This window comes from Canis lupus, chromosome 5, assembly GCF_011100685.1.
Source record: "Canis lupus familiaris isolate Mischka breed German Shepherd chromosome 5, alternate assembly UU_Cfam_GSD_1.0, whole genome shotgun sequence".
NCBI lineage: Eukaryota > Metazoa > Chordata > Mammalia > Carnivora > Canidae > Canis > Canis lupus.
In genome coordinates, this window is record NC_049226.1 from 710,603 (window position 1) to 728,613 (window position 18,011).

At 60.1% G+C, this 18,011-nt stretch overlaps 2 long non-coding RNA genes across 2 annotated transcripts; one reads left to right on the plus strand and one right to left on the minus strand.

Moving 5' to 3' along the window:
- Positions 1-6,679: 6,679 nt before the first annotated feature.
- LOC119871770 lies at positions 6,680-7,738 on the plus strand. The gene is made up of 2 exons (XR_005359007.1): positions 6,680-7,415; positions 7,572-7,738. It is a non-coding gene; the product is annotated as an uncharacterized LOC119871770 (long non-coding RNA).
- Positions 6,787-9,052, minus strand: LOC111095764. Its single transcript, XR_005359008.1, has 2 exons — positions 8,757-9,052; positions 6,787-7,085 (listed from the first exon to the last, which is right to left on the minus strand). It is a non-coding gene; the product is annotated as an uncharacterized LOC111095764 (long non-coding RNA).
- Positions 9,053-18,011: the final 8,959 nt, after the last annotated feature.

The following is an 18,011-nucleotide window of genomic DNA, read 5'->3' on the forward strand; positions in this document are numbered from 1 at the left end:
AACACGGGGAATTGCTGAAGACCGTAGGCGAGGAGGCGACCACGTCCGCGCTTCCTTTCAGCCACAGTCCTTTGGCAACAGGAGGGTGAATTGTTGAGACACCGGGGCCTGGGCCGAGGGCATCAAAGGAAAATGGACCCGGACCTCTGGCTTCCGGCCCCAGGTCCACAGCCTCTGGCCCAGGTTCGGTGACCCCTGCCGACCGAACATGGGGACCCCTCAGGTGGAGCCCCCACAGTGCCGGTGAGCACTTCCTTTTTTTTTTTTTTTTTTTTTTTCGGTAAGCACTTCCTCTGCCCGTCGACAGGTGGGCACTGGAAGGGAGCCCGGCGTCACCTGTGCAGACTCCCACCCCCTCCAGCCCCCAGTGGGTGCTCACTGGCCCGCACAGCAGGGCTCCTGGGTTCGCACACAGGACACCGGCAGGTGTGGGGCCCGGAGCCCTCAGGACAGAGGAGGATGCCCCACGGGAACCTTTCCGACCGGACAAAGCTCAGGCCTCCGCTCATAGCTTAACAACCCCCATTGCCTTGCAAAAGAATTCTTTACAAAAGTAGAAGTTTCTAGAGCTGAAGATTCACACGGGTGTCCCAGCTGCCAAAGGTAGACATGCCCCACAAAAACTAAGGGGGAGACGGGGGGTACATGCCATAAAGAGTATGACTCCACGTCTGAGAGGTGACTTCCCTGTCGTTCTGTGGGTGTCCGTGGAGAGAGGTCAGGAAGGCCACAGACACCCGCCAACACCACTCGCCGTGATAGGATTCGGGGAATTTCATTTCCGTATTTGTACCTTTTGTCATTGTATTATAGAATCACTTGGGCAAAGGGCCACTTTATGCAGAAAATGGCCCCATGTCCTTCCTAAACGGAGCTTGTTACAGGTCGGCCTGACTTCTGGCACCCAGAGGGGCTCCCAGGCCTGGGCCCGAGGACGGATCCCACCTCGGTCGGAGAGGCCCAGGGAGACGGGGCTTTCCTGCCGCTTCGCCGCATGCTCGGCCTCCTTTCCCGCACGCAGAGCGCAGCCCTCCACGTCTGCCAGTGGCACCCTCACGGTGTCCCCCCGGGTGTTTGGTTCTCCCCGCAGCCCGCCGAGCCAGCCAGCACCGGGCAGGGAGGCCGTGCATGCCCGGGCCGCCCCCCGCCCTCCGTCCCGCATGCAGAGGGGCTCCGGCGGCCACGGTGCTCCTGGGGGGCGGCGCCCGGGGAAAGCCTACTAGCCCCAGGCCCGGGCCCCCCGGAACGGTGCTTCCTGGAGGGGCGTCCAGCACAGCGGGCGAGCCTGGTGGCAGCATCCTGAAGGATGGGTTCGGGCGGGGAGGGGATTCTAAAGGGTGATGGCAAAGGGGCTGGAGGTTACCGCGTTTGTCCTCCCGCATTTCCAATACCGGCCGGCGCGGTGCCTGGACTGTGCCCCGTCAACATGAGTCCTTTCCGTCTGGCTCTGGACGATGCAAGTTCTGCTTAAAATGCAAATGGGCTTCCCAGGAGGGAAAGCAGGTTAACGATAACCTCAAATATCATCACACTTTATCCCATATCTCATTTCATTCCTGGAACGGCCCCAGGATGCAGCAGAATGATCTTCTGAGCCTCTTCCAGACGGAGCAACCGGGACCGTCGCATGGGGCTTGGCAGTTCTGAGGGGCCACCCCAGGCGGGGGCCGTGCAGGCCACTGGGTAGGTCTCCGCGAGAAGCCCCACACACCTCCCCGGTGGCAATCTGCGATCGGACGGGGTGCACACGGCGCGGACCCGGACTGTGGACCTGCCGGAGCTCTGTGAGGGGCTGAAGCACCCCTGGAGCGCGGGCAGCTGGGCTGCGGCCTCCTGAGGTGGGCAGAGGGGCAGGGAAGGCATCGGGTGCAGGCATGGTCCAACTACCCCCCTCACCCCCCCAAGTACCCCCGGGAGAGGTGGCATCCCCCAGGCCGGGCGGGCATGTGAGCGCGTGGGAACCACACTGCCGGGCAGCTCGGGGAAGGTCCTCACAAAGCCAAGAAGTCTCGGAAGAGTGCTGCACCCCGGAGGGAAGTGGCCCTAGAGGAGGCTTCAAGGTGGGAATTGCAAGGGAAAATAGAAGTAGGGCCCCAGGCCTTCGTCGAGTCCCTTTACACAGAGCTCCCCGTAGAAGATGCAGTCTCTGCCCCGGAAGCACCCGGAGGTCATGAGCGCGCTCACCCTTATGTCACGAGCTGGGTGGGGGGACCGAGCTAAAGGGGCCAGGGCATGAAAGACACAAAAATTCTAGACAAAAACATCGTGGTTGTGGGCGTTTGCACATCGCAATGCTCAGAGACAAATAGACCAGGAGCCAATCTGGGTTTTAAGGGGACGTTTCCAGAGCAGCCTGAAGCCCAGTCTGTAGCAACTTGAGCTGCAAAGGCCGCAGAGCAGTTCCCCCCGCCATGGCCCGCACCCCCTCATTGAGACGTTGAAATTGGGCATCCCTAGGAAGGACCAGCTACCTCATGCCCAGCTCCAAGGGGAAGGAGGGTGATGGCGAGCGAGGACGCCCATGACTCCAAGGGGCAGGAGGGCGATGGAGAGCGAGGACCCCCGTGAAGCAGACCCGAGGGCACGCCGCCCAAGGAGCCGCTCCCACGAGCCGCAGAGCAGGGGCCGCGCATCCAGCCAAGGAAGCTACTGGGTCCACCATCCGGGGGGCAAGGCCTGCCGTCCCCACCCTCAGAATCTAACCCCCCCTCGTGCACCAGTCAGCTCTGAAATCGCCCCCTCCCCCGGCTGGAAGGCTGGTTTTCTTGTCGTTGTGGTTGTTGCATCCTCCTCCACAGGGATGCGTTGGGCAGCCTAGGAAGGGGCAGCCCCACACCCAGTGCATGGGTCGCCAGGCTCTAAGCAGCCATGTCTGGGACTGACGGGGGCGGGTGGGGGGGGAGGCCTGGCCCCTGGGCTGGAGGCAGCGACTGGACCCGACGAGCGCGTGGGAGTGACGTGGATGCAGCGTGAGCCCCGTGAGGCCCGGCGTGTCCGCGGGCGGGGAAGCAGCAGACACTCGCACCCGCCTTCCCAGGGCCTTCTGCCCCTCAGCAGCACTGAGTCCCGATTCTCCTGGGGGCAGCGGGGCGCCAGCCAAACACCTGCCTGCCCCTTGGGGACCTGTGGTGACGGAAGCCTGAGCGGGGACCTGCAAACACCGGGTAGGAGCTTCCGGGCCCCCCACCATGTTTCGCGTCTCCAGCTCCGCACTGCGGTTACACGGTGGGGGGAGCACTCAGCTCCGTTTAGGCTACTGGGTTGTTTTGTTTTGTTTCTTTTTTTTTTTTTTTAGATTTTATTTATTTACATGGGGGACACAGAGAGAGAGAGAGAGAGAGAGAGAGAGAGAGAGGCAGAGGGAGAAGCAGGCTCCATGCAGGGAGCCTGACGCGAGACTCGATCCCAGGACCCCGGGGTCACGCCCTGGGCTGAAGGCGGGCGCTCAACCCTGAGCCACCCAGGGACCCCTGCTACTGGTTTTCTATATCCTCTTCTTTTCCTAGAGGGTGAACATGGTCCTTAGGCTCACCACTTATTCTGAGCCTCAGTTTCAGCATCTGTAAAATGAGGATAAAAATACCCACATTCCAGATATTTCTGTGAGAATGAAATCATGTATTTTGCAAGCCCAACCCCAAGGCTGTCACATGATAACGGCCGAGCCGATAGAACCGTTGCTGCTCTTACTATTCTATTGCTGTGCAGCCACTGGCCACCGGGTTGACCCAGGATCCAAACACGGTGCCCTGACGGCCTGATTCTCAGCGCGGTGACACCGGCTACCCTGAGACTCAACCGCCCGGCTCTGAGGGCGGGAACGTTTTGGTGGAGATTGAGCGTCAGGACGGTTCACCGCAAATAGCCAACGCGCTGGGAGCTGGGCGGGCAAACTGATTCCATGCAGAGCCGCCCCTGCTGCTGCTGCTCCGCGTGGCCGGCATCGCACGCAGCAGCCCGGCCAGTGCACTGGGGATGCTCAGGGCTCGGGCCAGTAAAATCGCATTCACAGGAGCAGGCAGCGGGCTGCATCGGGCCAGCGGGCTGCGAGGGGCCAGGCCCCGGAGTAAGCACTGCGCTGCAGGAAGAGACCCCGAGCGGACGGGGGGAGGCCCTGGCTCCAGCCGTGACCCGCGACACGCTTCAACGCACCTCCTTCCCTGGGTGAGGGGCCTTGGTCAGCAGCTCCCCAGCGTGGCCCCACAGGGCTGGCTGTCTCCCCATCACGGGCTCGTGCAAGTGTTTTAAGAAGATGACATCAGGGACACCTGGGGGGCTCAGCAGTTGAGCACCTGCCATTGACCCAGGGCGTGACCCCGGGGTCCCGGGATCGAGTCCCACATCGGGTTCCCTGCATGGAGCCTGCTTCTCTCTCTGCCTGTGTCTCTGCCTCTCTCTGTGTCTCTCATGAATAAATAAAATCTTAAAGAAAAAAAGATGATGACATCACAGGGTGGTTGTAATCGGGGAGGACTCCTGGGAGAGGCGAGCCTGAAGCTGGAGGACTAACAGGGGCAGAGATTGTGGGTTGAAGGAAGAGGACACATCTGGTGTCCCAGGAGCAGGACGGGTGCGGGCTGCCCTGAGCCCCCGGGGGGCGTCATCCGTCCCAGCGGAGCAGGGACCTGCCACAGGGAGCTGTTAACCTTGGTGATGAAAGGCACCACTTCACGAGCACCAGAAATTGGCTAAAGTCATTAATTCTGCTCATGAAAGAAAATGAATGCTCGGGATGAGTGAGCCAGCGGCAGTGAGGGAAAGCTTGCTCTGCTCGGGTGGGGAAAGCCAGCGGCCACCTCCTGAGGGGAGGGGCATCTTCCCCTTGTTACCCTGCAGCAGAAGGAAGCTTTAACTGTCTTCCTTTTTGTGAGGGGGGAACTTTGTCCTCCAGGCCAGAAATCTCACGTTTCTCTAGAGGAGGAGAGAGAGGATAATCCAACTGCTCCCCTTCACCTGCCCCTCGAGCCGCTCGCGTCCCCTCCTGGACCATTAGGAGCCGCTCGTGACGGTGCCTTGGCCCCACCTGTGGGGTCAGGAGCTGCGCCCTGGCTCCTGCCTCAGTAGTGGGTCAGCACTGCTCATCAGGCTCTAACCTGCCCGGGACCAGCTGGGAGGGGAGGGGGGGCGGAGGGATGCGGCACCTGCTCCTAAGCAGCGTCCTTGATGAGCCTGATGGAGGGAAGCACTTTGAAAGCTTCGCCTGCTTAATCTCATTTAAGTTTTAGGACAATCCTTGGAGATAAGGATGAAGAGGCTGAGCCTCAGGGAAGGTAAGCTGGAGTGCGGTGGCCCCAGGCGACCCCACGCGGCCCTCGGCGCCCCCAAGCCTCCCGCGTCCAGGCGCCCCCCGCAGCAAGGCTGCAGCCTGGGGTCCCCAACAAGGACCTCCTGCACCAGCGCAGCCCCACCCTCCGAGGAGCCAGCACGCCCAGGGGGCCTGGGCACCTGCCACCTGCGGCCAAGCACAGCCCGCCACCGGCCTGCTGCCGCCTGAAGCCTTTCATCAGGAAAGCGAGCTCGGTGCCCTCCACAGCCCGCTACGGAGGCGCGGCTTCCCGACAAGGCCCCCGTGTCCCCGTCACCCGGCGCGCTGAGCCATGTCCCCAGGTCGGGACAGTCTGTGTCTGTGTCTCTCTGCCTGTGTCTCTGCCTCTCTCTGTGTCTCTCATGAATAAATAAAATCTTAAAGAAAAAAAGATGATGACATCACAGGGCCGGCCACAGATGCCGGCCACGCGGAGCAGCAGCAGCAGGGGCGGCTCTGCATGGAATCAGTTTGCCCGCCCAGCTCCCAGCGCGGCCCACTCGCAGACGTGGGTATATGCGGTGTGTCGTTGCCGTCCCGCGGTCGGGCCATCCGGGCCGCGAGCTCAGAAACAGCCTCGCAGGACACGCCCGGCGGGAGCTGCTGGGGTCCACCGCAGACCCACGGGCAGCTGGGGCCAGCGGGCTCGCTGCGACGTTAGGCGCTTCCCTTGCTGTCTCGGGACATTCCTGTCTCCCAACAGATCGCCACAGTGTCCAAACCCGCGGGAGGAGCCCTGGCCACCGGGCGAGCTCCCGGAGCTTCAGAAACGAGATGACAGTTCCCTGCCGCCAAGTCGTTCTCACCGCACGAAGCCTCCAACGTGACCGTCGCTGGAGCGGACGGGCCCGAGGAGCTTCCCACTGGCCCCTGCAGGGAGGATGAGCGGCGTTTCTGTGAGAGAGAGCGAGCTGCTGCTGCGGGCGGCACCCGACACGTGCCCCGGAATCTTCTGGAAAAGGTCTGAAAGCATTGTTCCGCTGCTTGACCCATTGCAGAGTCGCTCCCCACCTTGCTGATGCCCTTGCACGTGCTCAGCCCCGAAAACCACCACCATCTGCGGGTCTGGAGCGGACTCGCCCAGGAGGCCCTAGGATCACGCCGACCGCCGCCTTCGCTCTGCGGACTCCGAGCCCGAGCACCGTCCAAGGGGCCGCTGTGCTCGTAGAACAGGTCCCCTGCAGGCCTAGGCCTGTTAGCAAGGGGGAGACCTGCACCTCCAAATGGCTGGAGTCTACTTTTACGAATCCGGAGTAATCTGGGGGGTTTGAGTGCCTACTCACTTCACATGGCGACCCTGGCTGGGGGGTGACCCCGGGGTGTGTTGTCATCGGGCACGGCGAGGCCCACACTCCAGCAGCCACTGCCACCGAGGGGACATTCGGTAACGTCTCGCCCCCGAGCCGGAGGCGTGTGCCCCAGCCCAGCGGGCCACCCGGGGAGTACCAGGGTCTGTCGGGAGCCAGAAGGGGCAGGAGGAAAACAAGAACAAAGCCTTTATTGTGGTTGTTGGGAGACGTCGGGCAAGCAGGGTGTGCAGCTGAACAGGCCGAGGTTGCAGCGGCAGCCTCTCGTGGTCCCGTACCCGGCGCTGCGCTGACGTGGGGCAGGGTCCTCGCACTGCGGGACCTTGTGATAAACAGCAGGCGGGGAGGGCTGAGGGCTCCGGGTTTGCTGGCTGGAATTCAAGGACACCACGCAGGGAGTCGCTCGCCATCTGTAGGAACCGGTTGTCACTCAGGGTCGTCCCTCCGGGTCACAGGCTCCAGGACCTCAGAGACTGTAAAGTACAGAGAAGAAACATGACCAGGACGACCCGCGCGATGGCTTGCCGCCGGGTCACACGCGCGTTCGCATGGAGCGTTTTGTGAGTAGCAGCCTGTGCCCGTGGGCTCTCGGGGCTCACTGCTGACGATGCTGCATTGGGTCAACAGGAAACCTGACGCTGTTCCTGCACGGACCTCACAAGGTGGCCCCGCATCTTTCCATCCCCGGTTCCCATGTTGCAGGCAGAGGGACAAGCACGCAGCTCTGCGGGGGAGGCAGCCCTGCCCTCGGGGAGCTCTCGGTTCTGCAGAGAAAACTGCCTCCATAGCACCCGAGGCTGCTGGTAAGAAGCACCTTTTCAACAAACCCATAGCACGTAGCGCATTTGGGAAAAAAGAGGGAGAAACGCGGCTTTGGGTCCAACGGACCAGGAAAAAAAAATTAAGAAAAAAGAAAAAAAAAAAAGGATTCTTTGGGGCCTTTATTCTCTTTGCTCCAGAGAGTTGGAGGCGGGGGACAGGGGGTCCCTCAGCGTCTGAATCCCAGGAACCGGCTGAGCAGGAGCAGGTCTGCAGCCACACCCCAAAGCACCGTGTTTGACCCCAGAGCTGGCCCTTCACCTCACAAAGCACAACGTGCTTATTAAATCTGTCTTATTTCACCAAATAACGCTCAGCTTTGTGTTTGTGTGCGTTTCGGTTTTATTTTGTATTTTTATTATTTTTTTTCTATTTTTTTATTATTATTTTTATTTATTGGAGTCCAGTTTGCCAACATATAGCATAACACCCAGTGCTCATCCTGTGAAGTGCCCCCCTCAGTGCCCGTCACCCCCACCCCCCGCCCACCTCCCCTTCCCCCACCCCTAGTTCGTTTCCCAGAGTCAGGAGTCTCTCATGATCTCTCACCCTCTCTGATATTTCCCACTCATTTTTCCTCCTTTCCCCTTTATTCCCTTTCACTATTTTTTATATTCCCCAAATGAATGAAACCATATAATGTTTGTCGTTTCATTTTTAAATGCTGTCTGTGACCTACACACCGAGTTTAGAACAAATAATGGATTTTGACCTGAGACTTGAAAAATCTTTTCTAAAGGGAACACAACGCCCTCCAGAAGTCTCAACCAGAAGCCAGGATCCCACTGACAGTTCTTTTTTTTTTTTTTTTTTTATTTTATTTATGATAGTCACACACACACACAGAAAGAGAGAGGCAGAGACACAGGCAGAGGGAGAAGCAGGCTCCATGCACCGGGAGCCCGATGTGGGATTCGATCCCGGGTCTCCAGGATCGCGCCCTGGGCCAAAGGCAGGCGCCAAACCGCTGCGCCACCCAGGGATCCCGACAGTTCTTTAAATTAAGTATGTTTACTGTTTTAATCAAGAATTCAGACAATATGGGGAGCCCCTGCTCCCCCCGGCTCATCCCGGCAGCTGGCGGCCCACACCCGGTGCGTGTGCACACTCACACTCACACTCACACTCACGCAGCAAGCGTGTAGGTCCTCCCTGACAACTTCAACACATGTACCTCCTGTCGACTCCGCACCCTTTCTCCTTTGTCCCTATTTTGCAATCTCCAGGGATCCCAGATTTGTAAGGGCCACAGAAGCCGGTCTCAAGCCCACCCCTACTCCGCCCCCACCCCTTCATCTCCCAGAGGCCAGTGCGTTTGTTCCGACCTGCAGGCCATATCCATGCTTATTTGTCCTCCTGGGGCCAAGAAGATGGAACGGAGTCACGGGGGTTCTCCGCTGACGGCGTCGAGTAGGCCTCACGACCTGTTGTCGGGCCCTTCCCAATTCCAGGGCAGGCGCAGCCTGGCCAGAGGGGCCCCCCGCAGACGGGCTTCGAGCCTCCGGCCGAGTGGCCAACGGAGAGCAGAGGGCTCAGGCCGCTAGGGACCCCACCTGCCTGCCGGCCGCCACCCCCTAGCTGCACTCATGCCTGGTGCCCCTCCCCACCCTGCCCTGCTGGCCTCCCCCCAAGCCTCGCCTTCCTCCTCTGCCCCAGCTCCGCCTGCAAACTCCGCCCCTGACCTGAGGCCTCGGCCCCTCCCTCTGGCTTGGGTCAGGTCTGGGGTGCTTAGGAGAGCTCTGCACACAGGGCAGCTGCTCCTCAGTCGGCGCCGACGTCAGTGCAGGCCAAGTGCATCACCAGCCTTCGTGAAGGGGGTGCAGGGGGGGCTCGTCTTCCCGAAGATGCAGTTGGAGCGTCTTCATCAGGAGATGGGAGGATGGAAGAGGCCTCCCGAGTCACAACAAGAGCAGTCCCTGAGGAGGGCGGCCGTGCGCACGGGCACCCACAGGCCGCCCCGGAGCTCGCTCCCCAGCAGAAGCCCAGCTCCCAGGACGGAGCCCCCGACGGGGCCTGAGCGGCAGGGAGTGCTCCTGGACCAAGATGTCTACACAGCACAATTAGGAAAGGGCTCGGAATGAAATTAAACGGCAGCCCGGTTACACTTTAATCACCGCAGGCAGATCAGGACGCTGCTGTGGTCACAACAAAGGAACCTCTATCCATTGTCCTGTGGGGATTCGCATTGGGGACGCAGTGATGCTCCTGCCAGGCGCGCAGCGTCTCCGGAAAGTCACTGTGTCCTCCTCGGCGTCCGGGCGGGAGCTGAGGCGCAGAGCCCTGTGCAGGTGGCTCCTGTCCGGCCGGGCTGGAGGACAGAGGGGGGCTGGAGGACAGAGGGGAGCGCAGAGCCGGCCCAGCAGGGGGGCGGGGGCGGGGGGAGCAGCCGGAGCCGGTGGCCCTGAGCTCGGGCAGGGCCAGCAACACCGCAAAGCAGAAGAGGAACAGCAAGCCCCCACATGAGGCCCAGCGCCCGCAGGGAAGGCGAAGGCCCTGACCGGCTCTCAGGGCTGGGGCAAGGGGACGCTTCCAAGGTTCTCCCATTGTCCTCGCTGTGCCCACTGGTGACTCGTGGCTGAGCGCACTGTCATTGCACGGACACTCATGCCCGCCCACAGCCGCCTGGCCTTGGACCAGAGAGGGTGCAGGTGGGGAAGGCGCTGCCCAAGGTGGCCACTGCCAGCATTCAGGGGGCTCCCGGAGGGCCGGGCGCGGGTCACTGAGCCCCTGGGGCGCCGCGGGGTCCCGCCTGCAGCAGGTGCCCGGTAACCGTGGAGGCAGGTGTCCCCTCCTACGGCGCCACCAACAGACGGGGGCGGGGACAGGGGGACAGATGGGGGAGCTGAGGTGGGCCAGGGGATGGCATGTAGGGCAGGGTGGCATGGGGGGGGCCATGGCAGTGGGGGGGACGGCGTGGGGGGCAGAGGCGGGGTGGCAGGTGGGGTGGACGGGGATGAGACGGCGGGGGGTCAGCACGGGCACCAACCACTGAGCAGCCTAAACTCCACTTACTGGGTATCCACAGCTCCCAGCGGTGCCAGGCCCGTCCCCCGCCCACCCCAGCCCCCTGCAACGCCCCTTGACCCCCCGCCCGCCCGTGAGAGCCCCCCTCCCCCTCTCTTCTCCCCCTCTCCCCTCCCCCGGTCCGCGGACTCTAAGCCGATGCCCCCACCAGGAGGTCAGTGTTCATGGGGCAGGAGCTCGGACCCGGCCGCAGGCCACGGCACACACCCCCACCGTGTGGACCCGGCTCTTGAGTGGCCAGGTCAGGTCCTTCTGCAGCAGCGCGCCCGGTGGAGTCGGGGGTGACCCCAAAATATGCCCCCACCCCCCGGCCCCCAGGCCCAAGGGAAGGGCCCTCCCTGCCGCAGCTTTCTGCCCAGGTTGGGGGCACCGCGAATGAATGGGCGGGCACAGCAGTCAACCCCCCCCACACACAGTCCACATACCTACCGGGCACTTTACCTGATTACATCATTGCTCCTCTTTTAGGGTTTAAGCAAGGACTGTTTCCTGCGCTCTGTGTGTAGGGGAGGCCGCGCACCTCGGCGAGCGCACAGCCCGGGCAGGGGGGCCCAGCCTGGGAGCCCCGGGCACCATGGCGGCTGTGCCTCCAAACAAGAACACGGACCGCCTCTCTCGGGGGCACCGACACGAGCCATGAACGACGAGGCCGCTCCCAGAGTGGGGCCTCAGGGTCCCTGCCCCACGGACACACGGCCCTTGGTCTCGGCGCGGGACAGGCCACCCGTAAGGTGACAACAGGAGGAAGGTCCCGCTTCACTGGGTAGAGCCCAGTGTCAGGCAGCAGCTGTGGCCCATTAGGGCCAGAGCCCTGGGGGGCGGCCTGCGGGACTGTCGGTGCGGCCAGCAGGGGCTGCCCCCAGGTCGAGGCCCTTCAGCCATCGCAGACCCCCGACAGCAGCCTGCTCCCGGGCAGCCACTCCCCAGGCGCCCGGGGCAGGGGGAGGTGCAGCGGAGGCGCAGCGGGCTGGTCCCTCGCAAGCCTCCGAGGGAGGAAGGGCTGACCCCGCGGCCCCGGGGCCCCTCTGACTCACGTTTTGTGGCTCAGGCTCCTGCTGCTTCCGGCGGCCCATCATCAGGCCCGTCACAAGGCCTAGGGACAGGATCCTGGCTCCTCCTCTATGCCGGGGCCCCGCCCGGGGACAGGTGCAGCTCCCTCCCTCAGTGATCAAGCCACACCTGAAACCATTCGGCAGAGTATGGGCTGCAGAGTGTTAACAGGCCAGGAGAGCCAGCACTACGACATCCGGGTGACAGCAGACAACAGGCCGTCTGACGCGCTGTTTAGCAGTGGCTTGTAATTCTGCGCACGAGGGCCGTCCTTCCGCCGTGCGGACTCTAATGAACTGTCACAAACGCATTGTTGAGGGGCTGATGGATCATGCCAGGGAGACGGGTAATCCAGCTCCCGCGGCCCGCGTCAGCCTGCGCTCAGGGCCCAGAGCCACGCACCCTGGAGACTCGCGCTGCAGTGGGGCGGCCTCCCTGCACCCGCCGCGGGGAGCACATCAGCGCCCGCAGAGGTCCCCGCTCCCAGGCCTTTCGGGTCCTGCGGTCCCAGCAGACGCGAGGGGCGCCTCAGAGGACGGTCCGCTGAGCTCTAAAGGACCAGAGCCCGAGGCAAAGGGGCAGACCCAGCGAGGTGGAAAGTAGCTGGGGTGGACGGCAGGGTCTGTGCGTGGTGGGGAGAAGCCGTGGGGTCGACGCTGAGCGTCACCAACAACAGTCCACCTGCCCCCCATCAAGCTGGTGCAAAAGCAGGTGCATTAAGGAAGGTTCTCTCCCCGTGTGAGCCCAGAAGGCGCCCGTCCTCGGTTCCACGTTAGTCGTGCTGTTCGACTCTATCCAACACCTGCTCAAAGATGACAGTCTGGGCTCCAGAGCAAGAGAACCAATGGGGGAGAGAGAGCCTTCTCTTAAGGACTTGGCTCATGTGATTTGCGGGGCTGGCAGGTTCTAGACCAATGGGGCAGGCCAGCACGTTGGAAATCCAGGTAGGAGGTGACGCTACAGTCTGGGCGCAAAATTACTTTCTTCTCAGGAAAGCTCGTTTTTTGTTTTTCTGTTTCTTAAGATTTTATTTTTATTTGTTCATGAGAAACAGAGAGAGAGAGAGAGAGAGAGAGGCAGAGACCCAGGCAGAGGGAGACGCAGGCTCCCTGCAGGGAGCCCGACGTGGGACTCGATCCCGGGACTCCAGGATCACGCCCTGGGCCGAAGGCGGCCCTAAACTGCTGCGCCACCCGGGCTGCCTGGAAAGCTCGGTTTTGGAGACTTAAAAGCCTTCAACCGATTGGACCAGCCTCTCCCAGCTCCCACATTATGGAAAATAATCTATTTCTCTCTCTCACGGTCAACCGATGGTAAATGTTGAGTCTACAAAATACTTCCAGGGCAACACCTAGACTGACACTTACCTAGACGACTGGACACCACGGCCTAACCTCATGGACACCAAAAATCACCTCCCTACCAAGGGGCATTGCCAACCAAACGAGCTCGTGCAACTACACGACACGTCACGGGAGAACTATTTAGGGGAACCCCAGCCGTCTGTGGCTCACGTACTCCGTTTCACTAAATGTGACACAGCAACAACTGTATCGCCTTTTTTTTCGTTTTTTTTACATATTATTTCTTAGGAAAGGAGCAACTGCTGATTAAATCTGGACACAATGCGATCTCCTGACGTGGTTTTTGTTTTATATTTGTCCGGGGAGCTGGTTGGGTTTATCTCGGCTGCGTCTGCTGCTACATGTTACTCTTTTACATATGTAGAAAGAAAAACAGCAGATAAATTGAGTGAGACACTCTCAGGACTGCTTCCCAGCTTCCCATTCAGAACGTAACGCTCCTGATTCACTTTTGGTTCCGAACTGGTGGTGTTCAGGTTTCCCCCACGATGCCCATCTGTGCGGTCCCAAGCTTGGCGGCCGCGACGGTTTTAAAGGAAACTATATGAGAACTAAAAAGAGATGTGGGAGCTCTTAAACAGGTTTTGCAATTATGTAGACCAACCGGCCTTGAGTCCCGCTTCGGGAAGGCTGCTGGCACAGGCCTGGCCCACGGCTCCCTACAGCGCGTGGCCCCCGCAGCTCAGAAAGGTCCATCGACACTGTCCCCTGGGTGGTCTCTAGGCCCCTGACACCAGCCTGCACGACCCTGCAGTCGAGGGGCTGGAGCTTCGGAACGCCGAATTAAGAATTCAGACAATATGGGGCAGCCCGGGTGGCTCCACGCTTTAGTGCCACCTTCAGCACAGGGCGTGACCCTGGGAGTCCCGGGATCGAGTCCCACGTCGGGCTCCCTGCAGGGAGCCTGCTTCTCCCTCTGCCTGGGTCTCTGCCTCTCTGCGTCCCCCACCCCTGCCCTTTCCTGCATGATCCAGAGAAGAGATGCAAGACCTGGACTTGACTCCTGGAAGTGGGATCTTGGGCAGGTGACTAGTTTCTCAGAGCTTCAACTCCCACATCTACAAAATCAAGATAATTAGGAGTGACCACGGCCTTATCCCCGTGATGGTTTGGAGAAGAGAGAAACAGAGACAGAGAGCGAGAGAGAGCGAGCGCAGGAACAGGGGGGAGGGGCAGAGGGAGAAGGAGAGGGAGAGCGAAAATCGTAAGCAGGCTCCGGACTCGGTGCGGAGCTCAGAGCATGACCGGACCTCACGACCTAAAATCACGACCTGAGCCGAAATCAACCCATGCTTAAGCGCCGAGCAAGGCGCCCAAGCACATCACCTGTATTAGCGACCGTTGTAAAGACTTGACTTGCCCTCACCACGGTTCCTGTGGTGATACAGACGCGGTCACCGCCGCCGCCGCCACCGCCGCGGTCACTGAAAGCTGTGGACGACCGTCATCACTGTCATTGTTCTCCTTTGGAAGCCACATCTGATGGCCGAGATAAGGCTTTCCTCGACCTAAGGACCAAGGGCTGGGAAACGGTTAGCGTCAGCCTCCTTCACCAGCGTTTAGTAGGTTCCCAGGTGCCTGGGACAAGGCTAGGCAGAGGGCAAGCAGAGAGCCTCCACCGTCCGGGCGATTAGGGTTTCACCGCAAGGTTGCACAGGAGCTAAATTCTGATGGGATCGCGCATCATAGGGCTCAGATGCGCTGGAAAATCCTGAACCGCGGAATCACAGAGCTCCAGTCTCCACTTTCCATCAAGAGATCTAGAACAATCCAGCACAACAACCAGGCCGGTCCAACCACCGGCCTGGAAGTGATGGCGGGCTCAGCTACGCGCCCGGGGACAAGCCCTCCTCCTTGCCCGGCTCGCTTGCTCCCGCCTCTCGCCCTGGTCCCTGGGCATCATCATCCCAACAGACGGCCTGGTCTGCACCCAAGCCCTTTCCTCAGGCCCTGATTTCAGGGAAAACCTAGACAAGGCAATGACTACAGTGTTCTGAATTTAGACTTCAACTTCAGAGAAGAGAGGGCTCGTGTCATTGGAATAAGTGAGTTGTCAGAGAAAAAGGAGAAGACACAGGCTCTACACACACTTTTGGGAGAAATCCTCATTTATAGGGCAGAAGAGGAAGGGATTGTGCCGGTCCCGACGATGCAGAGAATAAACCTTCCATGAGACGTGCCAGGGCTTTGGGTGCCTGACAGGTTGCTGTGGCTTCTCCGTCTACGGGGCTGGGGGGACAGCCCAAGCCGTCTGGCCCCTCTGGAGATTTGCATTTCATCCAAATAACTGACGTGGAAAACAAGGTCTGGACCCTAACCTGCTCCCTACTATTAAAAAAAAAAAACACAAAGCACATTTGTGCTACTGAGGATGCTCCCTCCCTCTTAAGCCAAGAGATAAAAACCAAAGGGGAAAATCCAAAGACTCAAAGGTCACCACGTACAAGCCCTTGACTCTAAGTCCATATAAGATTTGGTTCCCTGGCTTTCCCGCTCAGGCCTCCATCCCCCTCTCCTACCGCTTTTCACCCTCCAGACAGGTTTCCCCAGTACCAGTAAGTGGGGGGTGGGAGGGAGCAGAATGCGGAGTCACGTGGAATAAAGGTGCTCATCACTGTCTGATGCCACAGAGGCTGAGGGACGGGAGGCTGAGGAAGCGCCACAGTCTTTGGTGACCTTTAAGAACACAGGCCCAGAGGGCGTGAAGCTGAAGACCGCGTGAGGTGGGAGGACCAGAGGGAGCAGAGGGGGTAAACCCGGCAGCAGCGAGAAGGAACAGTGGCCAGCTGCAAGGCTGAACAGCACAGATGTTGCGGGGAAAAGGTCGGGAGCGCGTCAGACGCGGCCAGGATGGGCGAGGGGCTGCCAGGAGCATCCGCCGAGCTCCTGCCCACCTCCCCCAGCCCACCTGTGCTTCTGCATCCACACTATGCACCTGCATCACCCAGCGGTGTACTCAGCAGACACTGGGCAATGAGCAAATACGTGCACGATGAAATCAGAGGCAAGAAAGAGGAGGGATGAGGAATGGAGAACTTGACATACAAAAGAAGGGAAATGGGAGTTTCCACTGGATCGTCTCAACTTCCTCAGTTGAGTAAGAGAAAACTGTCATCTCAAAATGAGACAGATGGAGGAGGCGCTAGAGGGAGGATGCAGAGCTGCCTCGGAAGCCATGCGCTCAGCTGGGCCCCGGCGCCCCGGTGGGTCCAGCCCCGGGAGCCTGCGAGGACCGAGGGCCAGATGGGTCCTGGCATTGCAAGCAGTGCAGGGGGGGAGGGGCTCCGAAGGGCGGCTCCAGCCCTCACGGCACGCAGGCCACGCTGCTCGCTCGCTGTGACACTCCGTGCATGTGTGCGGAGGTGCGGGGTCGCAGGCACACCTGCTCCAGCAGCCCCAGGCCCGGTTGGCCAGAGGGCCCGCGGCCCCACCTGCAGCCGAGGAGCCGCCCGCTGCGGCAGGGGCACGGCAGGCCCAGCGTGGGCTCCTGGCAGGTGCTCGTCGGCAAAGGTTTCCCGCTGAGCAGCCCTCCAGCCCTGGCTGCACACTCGTCATCTGGAAACACTGGGTATGAACAAGCCCCATAAGAAGTCTATTTAGATTATTGCAAGAGATTCCCACGTTACTTTAGTCAGTGAAGGAAAAGGAAGAACCGTTGGAGCCTTTAAGTCTAATTTCAAATGTTGTAAATTTCTAAGTGGTTGTAAGAAAATGGTTCTAAAACCTTTATCGCCTACTTGTGTGCACAAAGTCTCCAGTCAATGGTGCCTATCAAGACTTCCAACAAATCATCAGCGAGTCCGGGGCAGAAATCGGAGCTATTTTAAGCACCAACACTGATATATGAAAGAAAAAAAAGGTATGCTCATGGAAACCCGTTCAATTTTCTCATCTTAAAATTTTTATGGATTTCCAGAATTCTTACACAAATTCATCACCTAATATATCTCTCTAGGACTCTGTATGTTACGATTCCTCATCAGCTCTCACATAGAAGGTAATGAGCGCTGTCACCACGTGCCACCTAGATGCCACCAGACGCCCTCCTGGCTGCCCGGCGCCGCTCAGACGTCACCTCCTATGGAAGCCACGACACAGGAGGCTTGGGGAACAAAACCAAAGAGGATGAGTAACAGCTGGCATGGGCGCCGTGGGCCAGGCCGGCCACCACGCTATGGTCCTGCAAAGCTCCCGCGTGAGGAGCGCGCACCGAGGAACCAGCACGCAGCACCCAGGAGGTTCGAGGTGCGGTTGCAGGTGGCCTGAGCCCACCCGGTGGGGCAAGTGCAGGGAATGGGGCTGCTCACCTACTGGGGGTTCCAATCCACCCCAGGTAAACACCCGCAGGCCGCGGCCGCCTCGGGATGCCCCGGAAGCATCCCTCCCTGAGACGTCACCATGCGTCACACACACGAAGCCCCTCCGTTGTTAGGTGGTCCCCTCGCCCTGGGCTCCAGTCACCTGAAATGTCACAGTATCCCCTGTTCTGTGACTGCAACCCGCCACACCGGCCTCAGACGTCATCCACTCGGGGCACCACGTCCAGGCCTGGAAAATCACAGTGTGGGGTATCACTGCACCAGGCAGTGGACTCAGGTTCAGGTCTGCTTGGGCCACCGACCGTCTTAGGGACCTCTGGCCCCCTGGGTCCCTCTGGCCTCAGGTTCCTCATTTGGGAAAGGGTTTTACTAGATGATCTTTAAGGTCCCTTCCAGCCTTGACATTTTCCATTTCTGAGGCAACCGATATCCCAAAGATTGGATTATTTTTTTTAAAGATTTTATTTATTTATTCATGACAGAGAGAGAGAGAGAGAAAGGCAGAGACACAGGCAGAGGGAGAAGCAGGCTCCATGCAGGGAGCCTGATGTGGGACTCTATCCCCGGACTGCAGGATCATACCCTGGGCTGAGGGCGGCGCTAAACCGCTGTGCCACCCGGGCTGCCCATCAAAGATTGAATTAAATGTTGATTCACACCGCTGGGTCAGCATCACTGGGATGCAACCCCCTTGACAGCAGCTCTTTCCCTGGTGCTGAGAACAAATGTGGGCACATGTAAGGACTCAGCAAGTACTGGATGGACAGATGGACAGATGCATGGGTGGATGGATGGTAGATGGATGGATGGATGGACGGATAGA